The sequence below is a fragment of the Prenolepis imparis genome, unplaced genomic scaffold (assembly GCF_030444845.1).
Source record: "Prenolepis imparis isolate NDT839.2.m4 unplaced genomic scaffold, iyPreImpa1.0 SCAF_1, whole genome shotgun sequence".
NCBI classification, from domain to species: domain Eukaryota; kingdom Metazoa; phylum Arthropoda; class Insecta; order Hymenoptera; family Formicidae; genus Prenolepis; species Prenolepis imparis.
Window position 1 is genome coordinate 10,030,857 of NW_028141159.1, and position 19,407 is coordinate 10,050,263.

The 19,407-nt window shown below is 35.1% G+C and overlaps 2 protein-coding genes across 12 annotated transcripts in view; one reads left to right on the plus strand and one right to left on the minus strand.

The window, feature by feature from the left end:
• Positions 1-19,407, minus strand: part of Oga (O-GlcNAcase) — a 117,407-nt gene that overhangs the window by 50,459 nt on the left and 47,541 nt on the right. The gene's annotated exons all lie outside the window — the stretch shown is intronic.
• Ih (hyperpolarization activated cyclic nucleotide gated potassium channel Ih) overlaps positions 1-19,407 on the plus strand; it is a 127,458-nt gene that overhangs the window by 30,823 nt on the left and 77,228 nt on the right. The window lies entirely within an intron of this gene.

Below are 19,407 nucleotides of genomic sequence, written 5' to 3' on the forward strand. Positions count from 1 at the left end.
TCCACGATAATATGCGCTGCGTTTATACAATTTATTCAAGAGCTCTTCACGGCCTTTATTATATTAGTCGTTCTTAATAAATGTATCGATGTATGTACACACCCGCCACGTTATATATTCCCTCCCTTACGCTTCACTTGCGGCTTGCTCACAGATTTATCCATGCCTTTTTTTGTTTTCGTCATGCCTACCTTTAGCACATTTTTATCCGTCCCGCCAACCACCACCAACCAAGCGCTTCGTATTTCTGGTTTTATGTGTGCTCGGCGTTGAAAAAAAAGGTGAGCTTGAAAGCTCGTGCGCGAACGCCGCGTTACCGTTGAACGTATAATGTAAAGTACACATTAAGTACGTTCGTACGTAATATACTAGAATCTCTTCTTTAATTTTTTCGTGTTTAAAAAAAAAACGAGCCTTAATATTTATCGGAAGAAACTTACCCTCTCCCCCAAAACTGCGAAAAATAGTCAATCAAAAAAAGTAAATCTGCACACAATGAAATTATTACACCCCAATTTTCTTCAATCTTATTCATGGCCGATTTCACCGATATTGGTTAACTTTAACCGTAATTAAACTTTCCGCTTGTCTTCTCTTACTTTTAAGGGAGAATGAAGAATCAATGAAACTAAGGTTTAATTGACGTTGATGAACTTAACTTTTACCCGATAATGTCGGAATTCTAACAATCTTAAAATCATAAAATAAGGGACCAATATGTACAATAAATTATAATTGCAAAATGTTATTATAGCTCTTACCTTCTTATTAATTATCTTATTAATTTTTTTATAATATATAAAGCGGATGATTTTCCTTTCTTTGAAGATAAAGGGACATTTTTATTCTAAAAAACTAATTAGTACTATAAACAAATCAATTCATAAATCACTTTTTACCTCTCACGTTGCGTTGACCGCATGTTCTTTTTGAAGCAGTAACAAGCAATGTGTGATAAAATTGGACAATAAATCGCAACGGAATTTATTGGGAGTGCATTATTTTTAGTCCAGACAAACAAACGAGGGTACATACGATTCGATTGCCAGAAAGTCACATCGATTACATGGCTCGCGGACATTCGTTTTATGAGATAAATATTGCTTGTCGTTACGATATCTGATTAGTAAATTATGGCGGCAATTCTGCAAATGCGATCAATTTTGTTGCTATTTTTACAACGCGATTTGATAGCTCAAGCGAAGTCAAGCACGAAAAATATCGTTACAGGAAATACAGTTATTGGAAACAACTAAATCTAATTGTAAATTGCACTAACAATTTCTATGCGAACGGTTATTGATATCATAAATTCTGTATAATAATAACTCGTATACATATTATAGTAGCTTTGTAAAATGATATGTGATTTGTAGTATAAATCTCGATAAAGTCATCCAAATTATATTAAACCCATTAAATGCCGATAATCGTTAAAAATTCCAATAAAATGTGTATAAAATAACATTGGTACAAGCTGATATAATTGTGGATATATAAATCCGAAATAATTCGAGGGCAAATAGGAGAATCCCGAAAGTTCGCTCAAATTAAATATTACAGATTCTCAATACACAATCTATCTCATCAGTTGTTCTCCAATCTATGCCACGTCAGCGGGATCGACCGGCGGTAAAAATAAAAGATCGATCAAGAAAATTACGCCATCAAAAGAGAGCTCCGTGCAGTCCGAGAAATGAGTCGCGAGCAAGATTGCACAGGCTCTAATATAGATCAATAAATATTTATATATATATACCACGCGTTTTGCGAGGGTGAGAGAGAGAGAGAGAGAGAGAGAAAGAGAGAGGAACTATAAATGCTATTCGCGAATTACCCAAGAAGGTGCATTATAAATAGGTGAGCGATTAATACGAGTAGGCGATCTTGCAGTTGGTGCGCAGCTGCGGCATATCCGGAGTAGATATTTCGGGACTACGGAAAAATCATCGGAGTCAAACAGAGGGAGAGAGAGAAAGATAAGGCAATAAGGAACGCGATTGAATCGAACATTTAATTCGATGTGTCTCGCGATCATTCTGTCCTCCGAACTGCACCCGATACGTTTTCTATCGGTGATTTTCGAACGGGTAAAGGTCGCGCGGATCGTTCTCTTTTGTGTAAAATATACTTGCTAGGAAGTTCAAAGCGGAGCATACCCGAAGTAATCAGCGACCGATCGATTACCGAGAGTCTCTCTCTCTATCTTTCTCTCCGTTCTCTCTTAATGAACTGACTTCCTCATTCTAAACTACTACACGAAGTTTCGATCGACGTGATGTAATAATCATCGAGATTTAAAATGTTGATGTACTGTCGGAATGTTAATGTGCAGCGTACATTATGCACAGAGGACAAAGAAACGCGTTCGCGGCTAGATATCGACTTACAACAATTGCATTGCATCAATTACGAGTTTTCACTGAACTCATGAATTGCATCTAGCGACCGCACTTCTTTATTCCGGACTGCTACGTAGATAAAGTTTCGATTGACGTGACGTAAGACAGTAGAGGTCGAAATGTTGATTTCGCTCGCACACATCGTAAACCCGAGGTGCATCCAATATGAATTTTATTTAGATAAGACAGTTATATAATTTTGATTACGTTGAAAAGATACTAATCCAAATTTTCATTCTTCCCTAAACGAAAATTATGTTAAAAATACGTAAAACAATAAAAAACATAATTATATTATATTATTGGAACGTTATAATCTATGCAAATTATCCGAATATGTATGTATATAAATTATATTTTTATTTTAATAATTTTTTAAAATACTCATTTTATTACTTTTATAAAATAAATTTTTACGAGGATTAATATACATATTTAGGTATATTATGTATAATTAATTATTAATAATATTCACAAAATAAATTTATTCAAGAATAAATATATTTTGATGATAATGAATATACGGACAAAAATATTACAAATTAATATGTAAAATAAATTATTACAAATTGCAATTCTTTTTGACCAACCACATAATTGAGAAATATTCTCATTCTATTAAAATAGTGATATCATTTTCACTCGTTATATTCAAATAGTTTCAAATAATTAAAAAAATATTATTCATGTAAAGTTATATCCACTATTATCTTTACACGAATACATATTACGTAGCATTGACGTAGAATACTTGAGGTCAAAATGTCGATTCGCTCATACACACTAAACCGCATTTACATTATTTAGTCATGACAGAAGCGAGTGCATTTACGGCTCAACTTGCGTCAGAATAGTTTTACCACGTTAAAGTGGAGATACAAAATGCTACATATTTACGTATCTCACCGCAATGTTAAACATGATAGAATTGCGGGAAATTTAAAAAAACATGCTAAAACAATTATGCGAATCGTCAATGCAATGGCATCGATATTCGGTGAAACGAATATCGATTGTTAAGTCAAGCAATAAAAAAAGGATACAGTAGAAGTTCGTGGAAGCTTAAAATTTATTCAAGCTCTTTAAATATTTTGCGGAACTCGATAATATTAGCGTTTCAGTAAAAACGACAGACAGAAGAGAGATGTCGGAATTATTGCAATGTATCGATCTCTCGTTCGAAAGAAGAAGGAGTCGGGGAAAAAATATGTGCGTTATATACATTCGCGTCAGGTTCAATGCACACAGTAGCAGCGATTGCGTGTGAATCTCCCTAAATGAACAGAGACATCGCGAGGCTGAAAGCGTCACGAGCGAAGATAATATGCGGGACGCGTTCCAAATTTTCGACTTCTCGTGCAAATTATGGTTACAGTGTGTGTGTCGGCGCAGCAGTCACAACGACGCCTGCTCGATCTGTCCGTTCTTTTTTGTCGGTTCTGTGGATTCCGCGGGTTCGCGATCGTGTCACGCTTTTGCCGGTATTGATCTGCCTTTACTCCGCATTCCACGGTTCCTCTCTCTCTCTCTCTCTCTCTCATTTCTCTTCCTCCCCCACGCAAGCAACTCTCTGCACCTCCTTGCCACCCCCGCATACGATGGATTTTGTGTGCACTAGATGTATCATACACTCTCCCCCGCCTTAACCGTATAATGGCATCATGGTCTAACAATAAACGTCGGTCTAATCCCACATATGTACTACTGGTTTTAGCGCGTAATCGCCCAAATGTTCGCCGTCAACAACATCGACGTACAAAATGTCTCGGTTAACGGGTATTTTGCCCCGTATCCTCGCCTATATTTAGCACCGTATTTAATGCTAAATATGTAGGAAAGGATTTTCTACGAATTGCAATGCAATATAGGAATGACAGTTGCAGAATTGTGAATACGAAGGAGTAGAGAGAGATTAAATAGGACAGTCTTTGCATTTATAATGAAGCATAAATAAAGCAAGCGAGTGTAATTTTTTAAAACATATTTGAAAAATATAATTAACATCTTCCTGAATCGAATAAAAAAAGATAAATTTTCGTTATGCTCTGGCCTGTGAATAAATGATCGAAGAATTAAACAGCTATATTGAACGCGTGACAAGAACAATTCTGGAATTTCATCTTAATCTCACAGACGAAGTAGAAACAAATGATAAAAAATTATTTTCACATCGTACAATATCTTTAAAATCTAATTCATGGGTTTGAGAACTGCGATTTTTAAATCAAGAAGATTATATTTGTGTATTAAATGCATTTCTAATATATATATTAGAATGAAAAAGAAAAATATGCGTCCAATTAGATTTTCGTTAAAAAAAGATCAAGCGAATTTATCAAAGAATCTGTATCGTGAAAAACACTTGATACCTGGACCCTGTGCAATATACGATGATCGATATCGCGTTATTTGACATCCTTTTCGTCGGAGGAGCAATCTGACATTTTATGCGAAAGCGTACTGTATACTGTATATGACACATATGTTTTTATCGCACGCGACGCGATTGCTTTGTCGTCACCACGAACGCGTTTATTTTAAAAATCAAAGTATCGATATTGGAAAAAGGTACGATACTTTTTCGATAGAGGAAAGTATTCATTGCAACAGAGAGCTATCTTTAGCTATTCTCTAATGTGTTCAGCTTAATCATATAGTTATTATAGAGAAGACAGATAAATTTAAATTGTTCGATGAAATATCTCTCTAATAATTCGTACAATAATTTCAAGCTTTCAAGATTTGAAAATAGATTAAGATTAAGAATAGAATGGATAATTTCGAACTGTCGGATGTATAAATAGTAGAAGAGAATGACGTTTCAAAAATGAATCAGTCATTCATTCTTTGCTATTTCTGGAAGTATTTTTGGAAATATTTCCATATTGTCATATATCGCTTTCATATAACTAAATATTTGTTTAAATGTCAATGCATGACAAACATTAGTAATGCTATCATTATATAGGTTTAATTAAATATCCACTGTCAAAATGTAGTACAGTCAGAAAATTCGATAGTTATGTAACGTTAATAATGGAATATTTTTCATTCAAGACTACTGTCGATATTATAGTGTGATGGAGAATGTAAAAGTCAATTTCACAGTTATATAGTTCATATTACCTTGTGTGGCGCCCTGCTGACGGATTTGAATGTTAGATTGACGTATATCATTTGAACAATTGGTGGAAATGGTAAATTGATATTTTAGTATTTAACCAATTTTACCGAATGCTTAAAAATTCAGATCAATTTTAATCATATATATTAAAAAAAGAATCAAGCAACATTTAATCAAGTGTCTAATCAAAAAATAAAAATCAAATAATTTTGGAGAATATAAGTATAATTTCTTTCGGGTTATTAAAAAATTTTGGAAAGCAAATACTAACTTGATAAAAAATTAAATATCAATTTCTTTAAAAATTATTTAAGCAAAAGTTAAAAAAATCAAAATTATTACATAATAATAATATCAACAATATCATAAATATTGTAGCAAGGAATCTGATTTAATTTTCTGCCAGCTAATTGATATCGTCGCGAAAATCCGATTAAACGCTGCCTCGTTGACGTTTATCGAAAACTGCATTAGAAGGTTACTTACAGCGCATCTTGAGATCGATCCTAAACAGATTCGGCGACATAACGCGATAATTAGGCGCGGCGTCCGAAATTAACATGCAATATCACTAACACGCGTCATTACGTCATCACAGAGCGCGATATCATTTGTCATTGTAACGTTAACAGTTATGGCGTTAGGGATGCGTGTATACGGCTACCACCTAGGCATACCGGTCATGGCCGCAAAAGCGTGGGCATGAGTTTAGGTCTGAACACGTGCGGGCAGCACTTAAGTGTGCATAGTCTGCGAAAAAGAGGGTGGTGGTATCGTCGACGAGTTTAAAGCGAAAAAAGGATCCTTCGTCCGAGGCGGCCGCAGCCGTCGTCTGCGTCAAAGTTCCCAGCAAAAAGTATGACCCGTGAGCGTGAGTTCTGTCGCGCCCAATATACGACTTTATCCTTGAAAGAACGCGATTAATATCGCGGGTCACGTAAGACTCGAAACACGAAAAGGTGAAAGTATAGTGGCGATTTACGTAACGAACTTAAAATATTGTATTTCATAATTGTACTTTTCATAATTATACTTTGCATAAACGCACGCTGTTTCGCAGATCGATGGTAGACGATGGTAGAAAAGATACTCTTTTTTGGAAAACATATAGGCACGAATCGACGAATTATTAATTATTACACACACACACGTACACACAAAATCAATAAATTTATATATAGTACGTATTTTTTGCATGCTTTTTAGGCGGTTTAAATTTAATAAATATTGAAATCAATTATAGGGAATATTTAATGATATCAAAAAATATAATCCGGACCACTGGCGGATCCTGGGTGGGAAGGGGGGGTTAAACGCCCCCCCCTCCTTGCAAATTAAAAGAAACATTTTGCTGAATTTGTTTAAAAAATATAAATAAAAAAAACAAACATTAAAGAGCTATCGACGTCAGGATCCGCTAGTGTATTAATATAAGTATAAGATACACTGTAAATTATACTCATTACGCATTCAAGGAGTTAAGTATAGATTAAGTCAGACATAGGACGAAATAATTAGATAATTTCATTGCACGAAAATAATAAGGTAAAATTCTTTATATCTATATTATAATATATATTATATAGATACAAAGAATATAATATATATTATATAGATACAAAGAATATAATATATATTATATAGATACAAAGAATTTCGCTTAATTATTTTCGTACAACGAAATTATCTCATCATTTCGTCCTATGTCTGACTTAATCTATACTTAACTCCTTGAATGCGTAATGAGTACAATTTCCAGTGTATCTTATACATACATATTGTATATATTATATAGATATAAAGAATTTCGCCTAATTATTTTCGTGCAACGAAACTATCTCATCATTTCGTCCTATGTCTGACTTAATCTATACTTAACTCCTTGAATGCGTAATGAGTATAATTTACAGTGTATCTTATACATACATATTGTATATATTATATAGATATAAAGAATTTCGCCTAATTATTTTCGTGCAACGAAACTATCTCATCATTTCGTCGTATGTCTGACTTAATCTATACTTAACTCCTTGAATGCGTAATGAGTATAATTTCCACTGTATCTTATACTTATATATATATATATATATATATATATATATATATATATGTGTGTGTATATTATATAGATATAAAAAATTTCACCTAATTATTTTCATGCAACGAAATTATCTCATCATTTCGTCGTATGTCTGACTTAATCTATACTTAATTCCTTGAATGCGTAATGAGTATAATTTACAGTGTATCTTATACTTTTATATATATATATATTTTATATATATATTTTATATATATATATATATATATGTATAAGATACACTGTAAATTATACTCATTACGCATTCAAGGAGTTAAGTATAGATTAAGTCAGACATAGGACGAAATAATGAGATAATTTCGTTGCACAAAAATAATTAGGCGAACTTCTTTATATCTATATAATATATACAATATGCATGTATAAGATACACTGTAAATTATACTCATTACGCATTCAAGGAGTTAAGTATAGATTAAGTCAGACATAGGACGAAATGATGAGATAATTTCGTTGCACAAAAATAATTAGGCGAACTTCTTTATATCTATATAATATATATATATATATATATATATATATATATATATATACACACACACTGGCGGATCCTGGGGGGGGGGGGGGTTAAAACCCCGCCCTTGCAAATTAAAAGAAACAGTTTTGCTGAATTTGTTTAAAAAATATAAATAAAGAAAAACAAACATTAAAGAGCTATCGACGTCGTTGATCCGGGAATAAAAACTAATCATAAAACCAAAAATATTAAATAAAATAATTTTCCAACCCCCCCCCTTTTCATTCAAAACTCATCAAGTGTTTTTATTCAAAACTTATCAAGAAAATATTGGTGAGATACATTTTCCACATCAAAGGGGAAAGATATCTCGGGGAGAAATATTATAATACGATGCCAATTGGGCCGGTTCGCAGAAATGGAAGATAGCTGTACACGGCCAGCCGAAAACCGCAAATCCGGTAATGTCTAATTGAAAAAGAGAGTAATTACGAAAAAGTACACAGTTGTACACGATCGGCTGACCTAAATCGCACACCATGTCGCCACCGTCGTCATCATAGTCGCGCGGGTATTCAGGTGAATGGGCCGGCGTATCCAGATTCGCAGTAACAAGGGCGAGAGAGAGAGAGAGAGAGAGAGAGAGAGAGAAGGAGCTTAATCGATAACCTACTAGATTTTATAGGCCTGTGCACAGCGTGTATCAAACGCTATAATTTCACAGAGAGTGACCCTGCCGCAGGCTCGATGGTCGAATGCACACGCGTATGCACCGGACACATTAGTGGGAGATTCGTATATCATATATTAATTTCCCAAGCTCGCCGGACAACGCGTTTTCATTGTGTAACATTGTCGGCCGCTAAAACATACACCGAGATCTCGATTATTTGCAAAGATCGATATAAATTCTTCCGGTAGAAATTATTTCTAGGAATTATTCGCGTATGTGATTAGGTGCGCGTAAGGGGATGGTCACATGTATAGTACACATTGCATTATAATCTTCTATCCTATCGCCTATATACCCAAGCACACATACAAACTTTAAATAATTGCCAACTGCATTTATAGCATGGTAAGATTGCATCGCACTATCATTGTTCTCTAGATAGCCACGTGATTTAATCACGGGAGGCTCACACTTGATTGACGCGGCCGCGATACAAATGGATTGAGAAAATCTAATTTTTCCTATAAATTTATGATAATATATAAACATGTAATAATTATGAAATTTAATCGAGAGATAATATTAATAAAAAAAAAATAAATAAATTTTTTAATATAAGATTAAAATAAAATGACCGAAATAAAACTAACAGACAAAAACGCAATATTTTAATGATTTTATCGGATTTAATATTATTTAAATTTTCGTGTCAATTTATAATGAAGCGGCAAATAGCTTTCCAATAATTCTCGTAAAGTTTCCAATAACTATGAAGGTTTTAATCTAGTTACGAGAACATAGGATCGATCTCGAAACTCTCTATTCAATTTATTCTCGCGTTGATCGTTAAAACGGTGTCGATGGTATCGAAATTCGCGGTGTAAAGTATCTCGGATAACAGTTTCCTCTGCAGCCTTCGAAAGATATATCGCCAAGTGCATTAATGCCTTTTACGGGACAAGTCCCCGGGGGGTTTCCTGTATATTTTACAGCTGGATTTCCACGGCGAGAAAACCTCGAATATTATATTATAAAAGCATGCGAAGTATATATATCGGATCGAAGTATATAGCGATCTTGCTTTGGTTTCTTTTTTATTACACAGTTGCCCTCTGACATCATTATATTACGTGAAGTTCACAGGCAATCGTTCCCAACCATTTTATATAGACCTCAGAATAAAGATACTACAGACTAACAGAAAAACAATGTGACAAATACAATTAAATCAATTCTTAAATGTTGCTTTAATCATTTCACTTAGAAAGTAAATTATTATTTTCAAAATTACAAATTCGTCGAATGCTTGTAATATGCTGTTACTCGAAAATGCAATCAATTTTGGACGCAAAAATATTTCTTCTAGATCTAATGGCAATTTTTCTTATGAAAAAACAAACGTTAAATTGAAAACTACAATTGTTATATTATATATCTACATATATATATATATATATATATATATATATATATATATATACAAGATGATAAGGCAGAGAACTTCTGTTATACAGCACCACCTGCTAATAGAGGTCTGAAACGGTTTTGCAATAATATATATCTACGGTTGAGACTCGTCGATCGATGATATGTGCGCGGAGAAAATTTGTGTTAAGAAAAGATCGACAAAATAAATACGCGCTCGCATTTGGAATTTTTTCAGCATCGATTCTATAATGATAGCTATAATGATAATTCATGACTTGCTAATATAAAAACATGTACGCCTTACGATGTGTTCAGTGAGACAGATTATTGACGCGGTCGTGTCAACAAGCACGTGATGCTCAAATTATTTATGGGACCGTTTGATCCTGATTAACCAGTAGATAAAACGCATCTTTAAGCAAATTGAGTCCAACTGAATGATGTTGCAGCGAGACCAACCATTTAAATTAATTGTTTTAATTGAACAGAAAGTCGTAGTTAAAATAAGGAAGTAAAATTTAATGTCAGGTCTCGAAAGTTCTTGGAAATCAGAAACATTTATCATACAAATGTGCGTTAACAGATTTCGCGAAAATATCATTGATTCAACGATTAAGTGATATGTGTTTGGAATGACGTGATATTCTGTTTGATTGGCTTCTCTATATAGCATCTCAAAACTACTTAATTTTCTTTTATTATATAGTAAATTTAAAATAAACTTTCTTCTTTGTAAAAAAAAATTTAATTATACATATGACAAGTTTTTTATGTTTTATCTTATTATATTTTTGCAATTAAATCTTAAAATTAATTTCTGTTCGAGTCAAGTCTAATTAAAATTAATTCCAAAGAGACAGTCTCCTTTAAATATTTATACTCTTGAAGCTTAATTTATTAAACGTCTTTAATGTTAAAGAAACCAATTTTGAATATTGAAGCAAGTTCGTAACTAATTAATAATGCATTATTATTGACAAAATCGTATTTTCTTTATAAGCGTAATGCCTGTCATGTGCACAGAATATCCAATCGATGTGAGACACCTTGTATGATAATTCCGGCAATAATACCAATGATTATTTGTACAATCTGTATAAGTCCACGCAAATTGTTTGTCTCTCGCTCGTTTATTATCTCTATGATCGGAAATATGTCAAAGTGCGGTACGACGTGATAATAATTTCCTGTTTGTATTCACAGCGGGCGTAACTAATTACAATCCATTCCGCTACAGTTTTACAGTTCAATCACTCATTATAATTAGAACGTATCGTTATCGAATACCGCGGAAGCGTTACAGTCGAATTATCATTATCGATCCGCGCGAAAGTTGAACATTTTACTACGGTTGCAATCTTCGACAACCGCGCCGTCTCTGCAAGTGCAAAGCGTGCAATATGTAAATAAGAATTTCTGATATTCCCAGAGATGTTTCGTTCTCTGTGTCTTTCTTTATACCCGGACGGACGTGTTTGCTCGTAGGGAGGGAAAATTGTTGCTCAAGATTTTCAAATGTTTTCGAAGAAACATTTGGTATCGACTAAGTCGAATGCCGTTGACATGTTTATCCACGCGCAAGAAATGCATCTGCGCGTGAAATCCTACTTCCTTATTTCACCTGCCCTTCTTTCGCTCTCGTGTCACGAGAGATAGATGAAGGACATTCGTTTCTTTCGGTACAGTTAGCGAACACGCGCAATTTAACATTGAACCGTTGAGTAATGAGCATTCTTTTCCGGTACACAGGTGCGCAATCCTGACTCTGTCGATTTAACATGTCGAATTAACCGGGGGCGCGAGACGGGGTTAATTATATTTTGATGTTATTTACGAACTTTGCGGTGTCGAGGAATCTCCGAGAGAATATTGACGAGCTATCAAATCTGTTCCACGCCGTCATTACGTCATATTGGTCGAATACCTCGAATTTATTCGCCCTCGATATTTTTCGTCAGTATATACCTGCGCATGCCTACACACACGCATGCGCGCATATGAGAAAGCGTGTAATATAACATTGTAGCAGGTTTAATAATCAATTATTCATACCCGAATTAGAGCCCGAGTCCAGAATTTTATTTACGACGTGTGCGCACATGTGCATTAAGCGAGACATCCATTTATGCGCTCTATTATTATTTAAAAAAAACTGCTAAAGCGTGGTGGTGGAATGTCATTAATAAAAATTGAATGAATTGGACAATACAACCGAGTACAATGCATGTAGTATATAGTGAAATTGCATTTAATGGTAGAAATTCTGAAAAAAATGTCTAATGCCATTAAAAAGGACATTAAAAAGGACGAAGTGAAATGAGAACAGACAACTTATTCGGGTCGACAACTCGCGCGAGAGTAGCGATAATTCGCCTTGGAAAATCCTTCGCTCAGCTCCAATTTCACGATTGCCCTTGGAAATTCGCGTTTTCGTGTTTTGCCGTAGACACCGGATGATTTCATCGGCGCCGTATCTCGCCACCACGAGACGTTTCCGCAAAGCGCCGACGCGCAACCTGCTCTATACTGAAAGACCGCGACATATATTGACTTGACGAAAAATAATATAAAGGACCCCGCACAAACCTTATGGAAAATGGCTTTCGGTAAAATTGGCTGAAACTTTGCCATTTTGTACTTCAAGTGATGCTGATCAAAAGTTACCATTGTCACAAGTTAATCGTATGAGCCGTTTTTGTTCCAAAAGGGCTCAAAGTTCGATGATACACGTATCATAGGCACTATTATCGAACATTGAGCCTTTTTGGAACAAAAAATTGTGACAATGGTAACTTTTGATCAGCTCACTTAAAGTACAAAATGGCAAAGTTTCAGCCAATTTTACCGAAAGCCATTTTCCATAAGGTTTGTGCGGGGTCCTTTAGAAATTCCGATTATACTATAAAATTTTGTTGAAAAATCTTATTGGAAGAATGCGTCGTTAATAATCAGGAGTATCTATATTCTAGATTAAGATAAAGATGCATAGAGCTGTAAGTTTCTTGCAATTTATTTTACTTTCAAGAAGCACACGCTATCTTTCTGTTTCTGTATATATATATTTTTTCAATTTATTTTTCATATACATATAATCTTTAATCTCTCTTTATATATTTAAATTCAATATCTGTTTATTTCACATCAGTAATGTTTCCATATGGTAAAACTAGAAAAACTGCTCTGTTCATTTTCTTCACACCACCATACGATCCTCTTATTTATTAAAAAATTTATCATCGCGCATATTTATACAAACATATATTCAAGAAAGTATCTGTATATTATTCCCAAGAAGACAATCGTGTTTTTGATAAAAATCATAGTAAATATTGACGGTCCAAAAGTTTTTTTAGAGAGCAAGTTCAAAAATGCATCTACAATAATGAAAAATCGTATTGTCTACGAAAAATGCATGCTTCAAAGCTAAGGAGTCGGAAGGAAATTTTTTTATCTCCTTCCATCCATTTCTCTCTCACTCTCTCTTTCTCTCCAGTTCTCCTGCTCTTTTCCATCTACGTTAGCCCCTGCGCCCTGCACCTTGCCACCTCTTCTCTCTCTCCTACTCTTGTGTCTCGGCGCAATTCGAACGTCGGCCGTCCTGCCAGGCTAGGCATATAGAGCAAGCGAGAGAGAGAGAAAGAGAGAGGACGTGAAAGGCCCCGGTGGCGCGACGGAGGAGCTATTCGAGCTGTGCACTTAGTCAGCCCAGCACAGTTCGGTTAGTCGGGTTGCAGTCGAAGCGCAGCCGGTGCAAGCCAAAGAGCGGCCAAGTGGTTGGTTCGACGATCGGTCGCCTGCCTCTTGTCATCCAGCACGTGCGCGCTACCAGGCCGTACACGCGTATCCCGCTGACGTACCGGGGGTTGCCGGTCCGGCTTCCGGTACTGATCGTCAGGACACCCCGCGAAAACGGGTCGCGGCGACCGAGCCGGAAGCTGCGGTCGCAAGAGAAGAGAGAGCGCCGGCGACAACAGAGAGAGAAAGAGAGAGAAAGCATGCCTGTTTAGTCGTTTCGCAGGAGCCGGCCAAGTCGGTCGATTGCTCTCGACCCATCGGCTCCGATCAGCTGTTCGCCACTGTTCGTCGCTCCACGCAGTCCGACAATCGACCGCCGACACGTGCGCGCGACTCGGATCAGCCGGCGATGCGGACGTATCTACATATGTTACCGCTGACGCGCGAGCATTGGTTTTCACGAGAGCAAAGGACGGTTCTTGACACGTCAATTAGCGCGATCACCAGGATCACTGTCCACTTCCACTCGAGTGTATTACGCGGAAACATGCGTGCGAACCTTTAATATCTACATATCGGCTACATATCGCACGTGTGCGAAGACACGCGACTAATTACGTCCACGCTGTTAATTATCGCGTTATCATACGGCTCGATCCTCTCTACTTCTTCCTCCATTTATCGCGAGTTTTGTGCGTGTCTATTGCTGTCGTGATGAGAGAACCGATGGAGGGCGAGAATTTTTCGGAGCGATGGAACGCGCTGTCATTGTGAAGCTCGTGCCTGTTCCGATGTAACTGTCATCGACGAAAATTCCTACCGTTTCGAACACGCGATCGTTCAGTGAAATAGTTGCGGGTTCGTTCGAATCGATCGAATGCGAAGCTCATGAAAAATCGTCCGATCTGCATCTCGCAATAACGCTGACCGAGTCGGAAGAAGAAAAAGCGCGAGCTCCATTTCCTGACAACGTGCGTTAGATCAATCTACGATTAGTACAGTAAGTAGTGGCATTCCTCGCATTTGTTTTCACGTCGCGCTCGTCGAAGCCTATATACGATTCGACGATGACCAATGAGCGGATATAGCCGAGAATAAATCTCATTTCAATTCAGTGTTTGTTGAAGTGCGAATTCCTAAATGATACGATAAAACATGCGTTTTTTCTTTCTCTCTTGATCCGATTAAAATAATCACGTGACTTTCTTTCGATTTAGAAGAAAGACCAAGAAGCCTTTATATAAAGTGACTATATTCCCCAATATTCTCTCTCTCTCTCAGGATTTTCCAATTTCCAAGGAATTTTCTATCGGACCTCTGAGATTCGTGCGTGGCTTTTCTGAGCTTTGGTACATATAGAATCAAATGTAAGAGTTTTCCAATCGCTCAAAATATAATATCGCTTTCAAATAAATTTCTTGAGAGTTTAAATAATAACAGGAAAAATTTTCTTTTCAACTTATATTATAACATATTGTATTGTATAAAATATGTTTAATTAATCAGAATTACTAATTAACGTCAAAAAGTTAGACAAAAATAAAATCACAATTTACGGATTTAATATTACATTCATAAATAATGACTCAATAGATCAAAATTCTCCTGTTGATATGTATAATACAAGTGATCTGAAATCTATTGGAAAAATGTCAGAAATGACGTAGATATTTCCGGTTGTATCCAGACTATACCGAAAAATCACAGGAAAATGTCGATTTCGAATGTCGGTGTGTGACCATCGTGGAACTTTAAAAAACTGAGATATTCTCAGCATATTCTCGGATAAGGAATATACTGAAAACGTCAGTGGCGCTCGATAATCTGCGTATATCGTAGGCATTTTAACGCTTATCGTAGCTGTTTTACGGTGACAGAAGATTACCCGGCAGCACTTCTCATCTCTCTTGCACGTTATCGTACGGCCGTTTCGGCACGTGTGCTTAAACGTGCATATGAATTGTCACCGTCTTTCGATGAATAGGTATAACGGTTAATCGGAGTTCTTGTTTTTGGAGCGCGAGTGGCAAAATATTTGTTGTCGCCTTGCGACGTTTATCTGACCTTTTCCTCGTTCTTCCCGGACGAATTTAATACAGCTGATATGTTTTGTCATACGTCCTGCGCGGCTAGAGGTATGATACGTTTCATCTCACATCCGTTCACGCAATCGTTAATAAATGGAGCAATGATAAGAGTACCGGTTGATTCGCGTCGCGGATTCGTATCGAACGATACAGTGCGAAAAGGATATGAGGGAATATCGTTTACGGAATTTCCGTCCATACTTTTGACTTATAATAATACAAGATTTCTTTGCTTCTGTATTGGTAAGTTTATAATTAATGGAAAAGTCCTTAGGTACAATTGACGCGTTTGAAAAGACGTTTCAAATCCGTAATCTTTAATTTTAACATTTATCGAAAACTGGTCGCTCGTTAATCCCTGAAACGTCAAATGAGTCTAAGAGAATTTAAGAATTTAAATCTATCCTTTATTTATTATTTTACTTTTGGCGCAGCTTCAACGACTGAAAGAAAGAATGAATGGTAAATATTTCTATAGAAATTCCTCTTGGATTCACACGATAAACATTTCCGAGACTTAATCCGTATTGCAAATATTGATTCTATCGTGCAACTCAGGCTGCGATGCAAGCAGCGAGTTAAATCGTTAAGAACGATAAGATAACGCACTTTAAGGAGATTAACGCACTACTACTGGTTAATACTCGCATGCAATCAACGGTTTAAACATTTTGTCCATTGCGTTTTATCGCTTTTCATAGCCATATAGATGTAGTTGTTATGAGTGTTATTAGCGTAATTCATTAACTAATATTGTTTAGTCATTATGTATAATAATTACTTTTTAGTAATTATATTTAAATATATAATCAACTTTTTGTCTCAAAGATTTCTTCCTAAAAAATGTAAATATAATAATATGTAACATATATAAAAAATATTGCGATTAAGCTAATAAGATAACATGATGATGAAATGCAAAAACATAATTCATTTTCAGAATACAGAGAATCTTACTTTATGATAGCACTTGCGCAAAAATACCAATCATTATAGCATAAACTATCATGACCAAATATATGACAATTAATTATGGCCAGTGATAATCAAGAAGATGATGCGGCTCCGCTATATAAGATTGTGAAACCCGTTAATTATTAGACAAGGGAAGGAGGCTCTGCTCACAACGGCTTACTCACAACAGATATTCGCTTTTAATTAGCGTTATGACATTGGGACTGTCACGTCTCCGGATATATTCAAGTATACTTTCATTATCATTTATACGTGTACAATATGTATGTACAACAGCATGTGTCCTTTTCGGTGACCAGGGCCGACAATAAATAGTGGAAGGTTTCATCGACGCGGAATTCGAATGAGAGACATAGGTGTGACGCGAATATCGCGGGATTTAATCGATGAAAGTCGATTGGAGACTGTATGGTACCTATGCACATTTTATTTCACGATTGAAAGAATCGCGGAAACTTTGCCATCCAATTTTAACGTTTCGTTGAAAGCGGTTTTGTACAAATCTGAAAAATCGTAATTCTTTCACTTTTTTTTCGTTTTTTTAAAAATAAATATTCCATCAGTATATTTCTTGCGATTTCTACATTATAAAATAAAATATTTCTTCAAACTTCGAAGATATAATTAAAGTGAGCATTTAAGTTTCCCCAATAAGAATAAGATTATTGTTTAATCAAAAGAATTGAGCATACACACTCAGTAAAATAAAATGAAACATTTGTCGGAATTTAATTTCCAACAAATAAAGATAAAAATTAATTAAAAGTTTTCGCCTATATTTTTTCAATAAATTCATTTTGGAAAGTCCCTCATCGCGTTGGATTTATTTCAGGGGATTAAGTCTTATGTTAGTATAGGAATTACATGCATTGGCAGTAAAATCGATAAAATCAATACTTCCAAGTATTTCCTGAAGATGTTCACAATATAATTCATAGATAATTTAATTGAAAAAGAAAACTATATTTGATCAGAATCGGCTTTATTATCGCAATAATAAATGAATATCCAACAGAAATCTAATATAATAGAATCATATACGTAGGACGTAATTTTTAACAGTGATTTTCATAATATGGAATATTTCATAATATACTGTTTATTGTTTATTGTATTCTTTTTATTGCTTTTTTAAATGTCAATCTATTTTAAAATGCACACATGATTTTATTATACATTTACTTTATCTAAAAAGTAAACTAATATTCTATAGAATATCTATATTTATTTTATAAAATACACATGCACTCTCTCTCTTTACACAACTAAAAACAATAAAATTTTTATATGTAGAATATTTACTACATGGTTTTCCAGTTATTAATTGAAAAACATGGCGATATAGTTTCGATATTGATACATGAGATCTTTATATATCAAAATATATCGACATAATTACTGTATTTATATAACATTGTGCGCGCAGTGTTCTGTGAAATTAACTATTTATGACAACTGATTAACGGTAGACGACACTGACGTAGACATTATTAAACGCTCATAACATATCGGAGTATTTATGCATAATTTAATGAAACTAGAAACTGTGTATATAATGCAGACTATACATTGATTCATCATAGTGCGTCAAGCTAAACAAGTATCGAGAAAGAAATTTGACCGACAATGATAAACCGACACGATAAATTGACATTTAAATGACCTATCATTTAATGATTCAATGTCACATTCGATAAAAACTTGAAATTATATCATGCATTGCAAAGTACGATGTAGCGCCATTCTTTCCACGTGTCTATGACTCACTCTATAATATCTATCTTAATTATTCCATGATCATAGTTTTCATTCGATGCATTATCAAAGAAGAATTAAAACAAAAATAAATAGTTAAATATTGTAAGGCACAAAAACTATTCACGTCAATGTTGATATCAATTGATAATAGAAAACACTAAGTTTTGTATATGATAACGATATGATTAAACAAGAGATAAAACGTTCAATTAAATTCATAATAGGACGTGTATAAAGCACATTTCGCGGAGAATAACACGTACCATTTGACGTTCGTAAATGTCATTGCGAAGCACCTGATTCACGGAGACTTAATTGAGATCGCATTTGCGCCCTCGAGTAAAAAGCCACGTCGAGCAAAGGAAATCGTATACGGGCCATATCGCGCTCAAAACCTTTGTGCGGCGCATTATGACGTATAATATCTCGGTGTATATGGAGAAAATTCCGTGAAATTCTAAGCTGGGGATATACGCAAAGAGAGACGCAACGCAAGCTGCGTTTGCGAAAGACGCAGCAAATGAATTGTCCATCTCGATTGTCCGCGATTCTCAAATATTAACGGTGAGAAATTTTGTTGGAGTGTTCTTTGGTTAATTATTCTCTACGTATCACACGTGTATGGTATTTGAATATTTACAGAGATATAACCTACACGAGATTA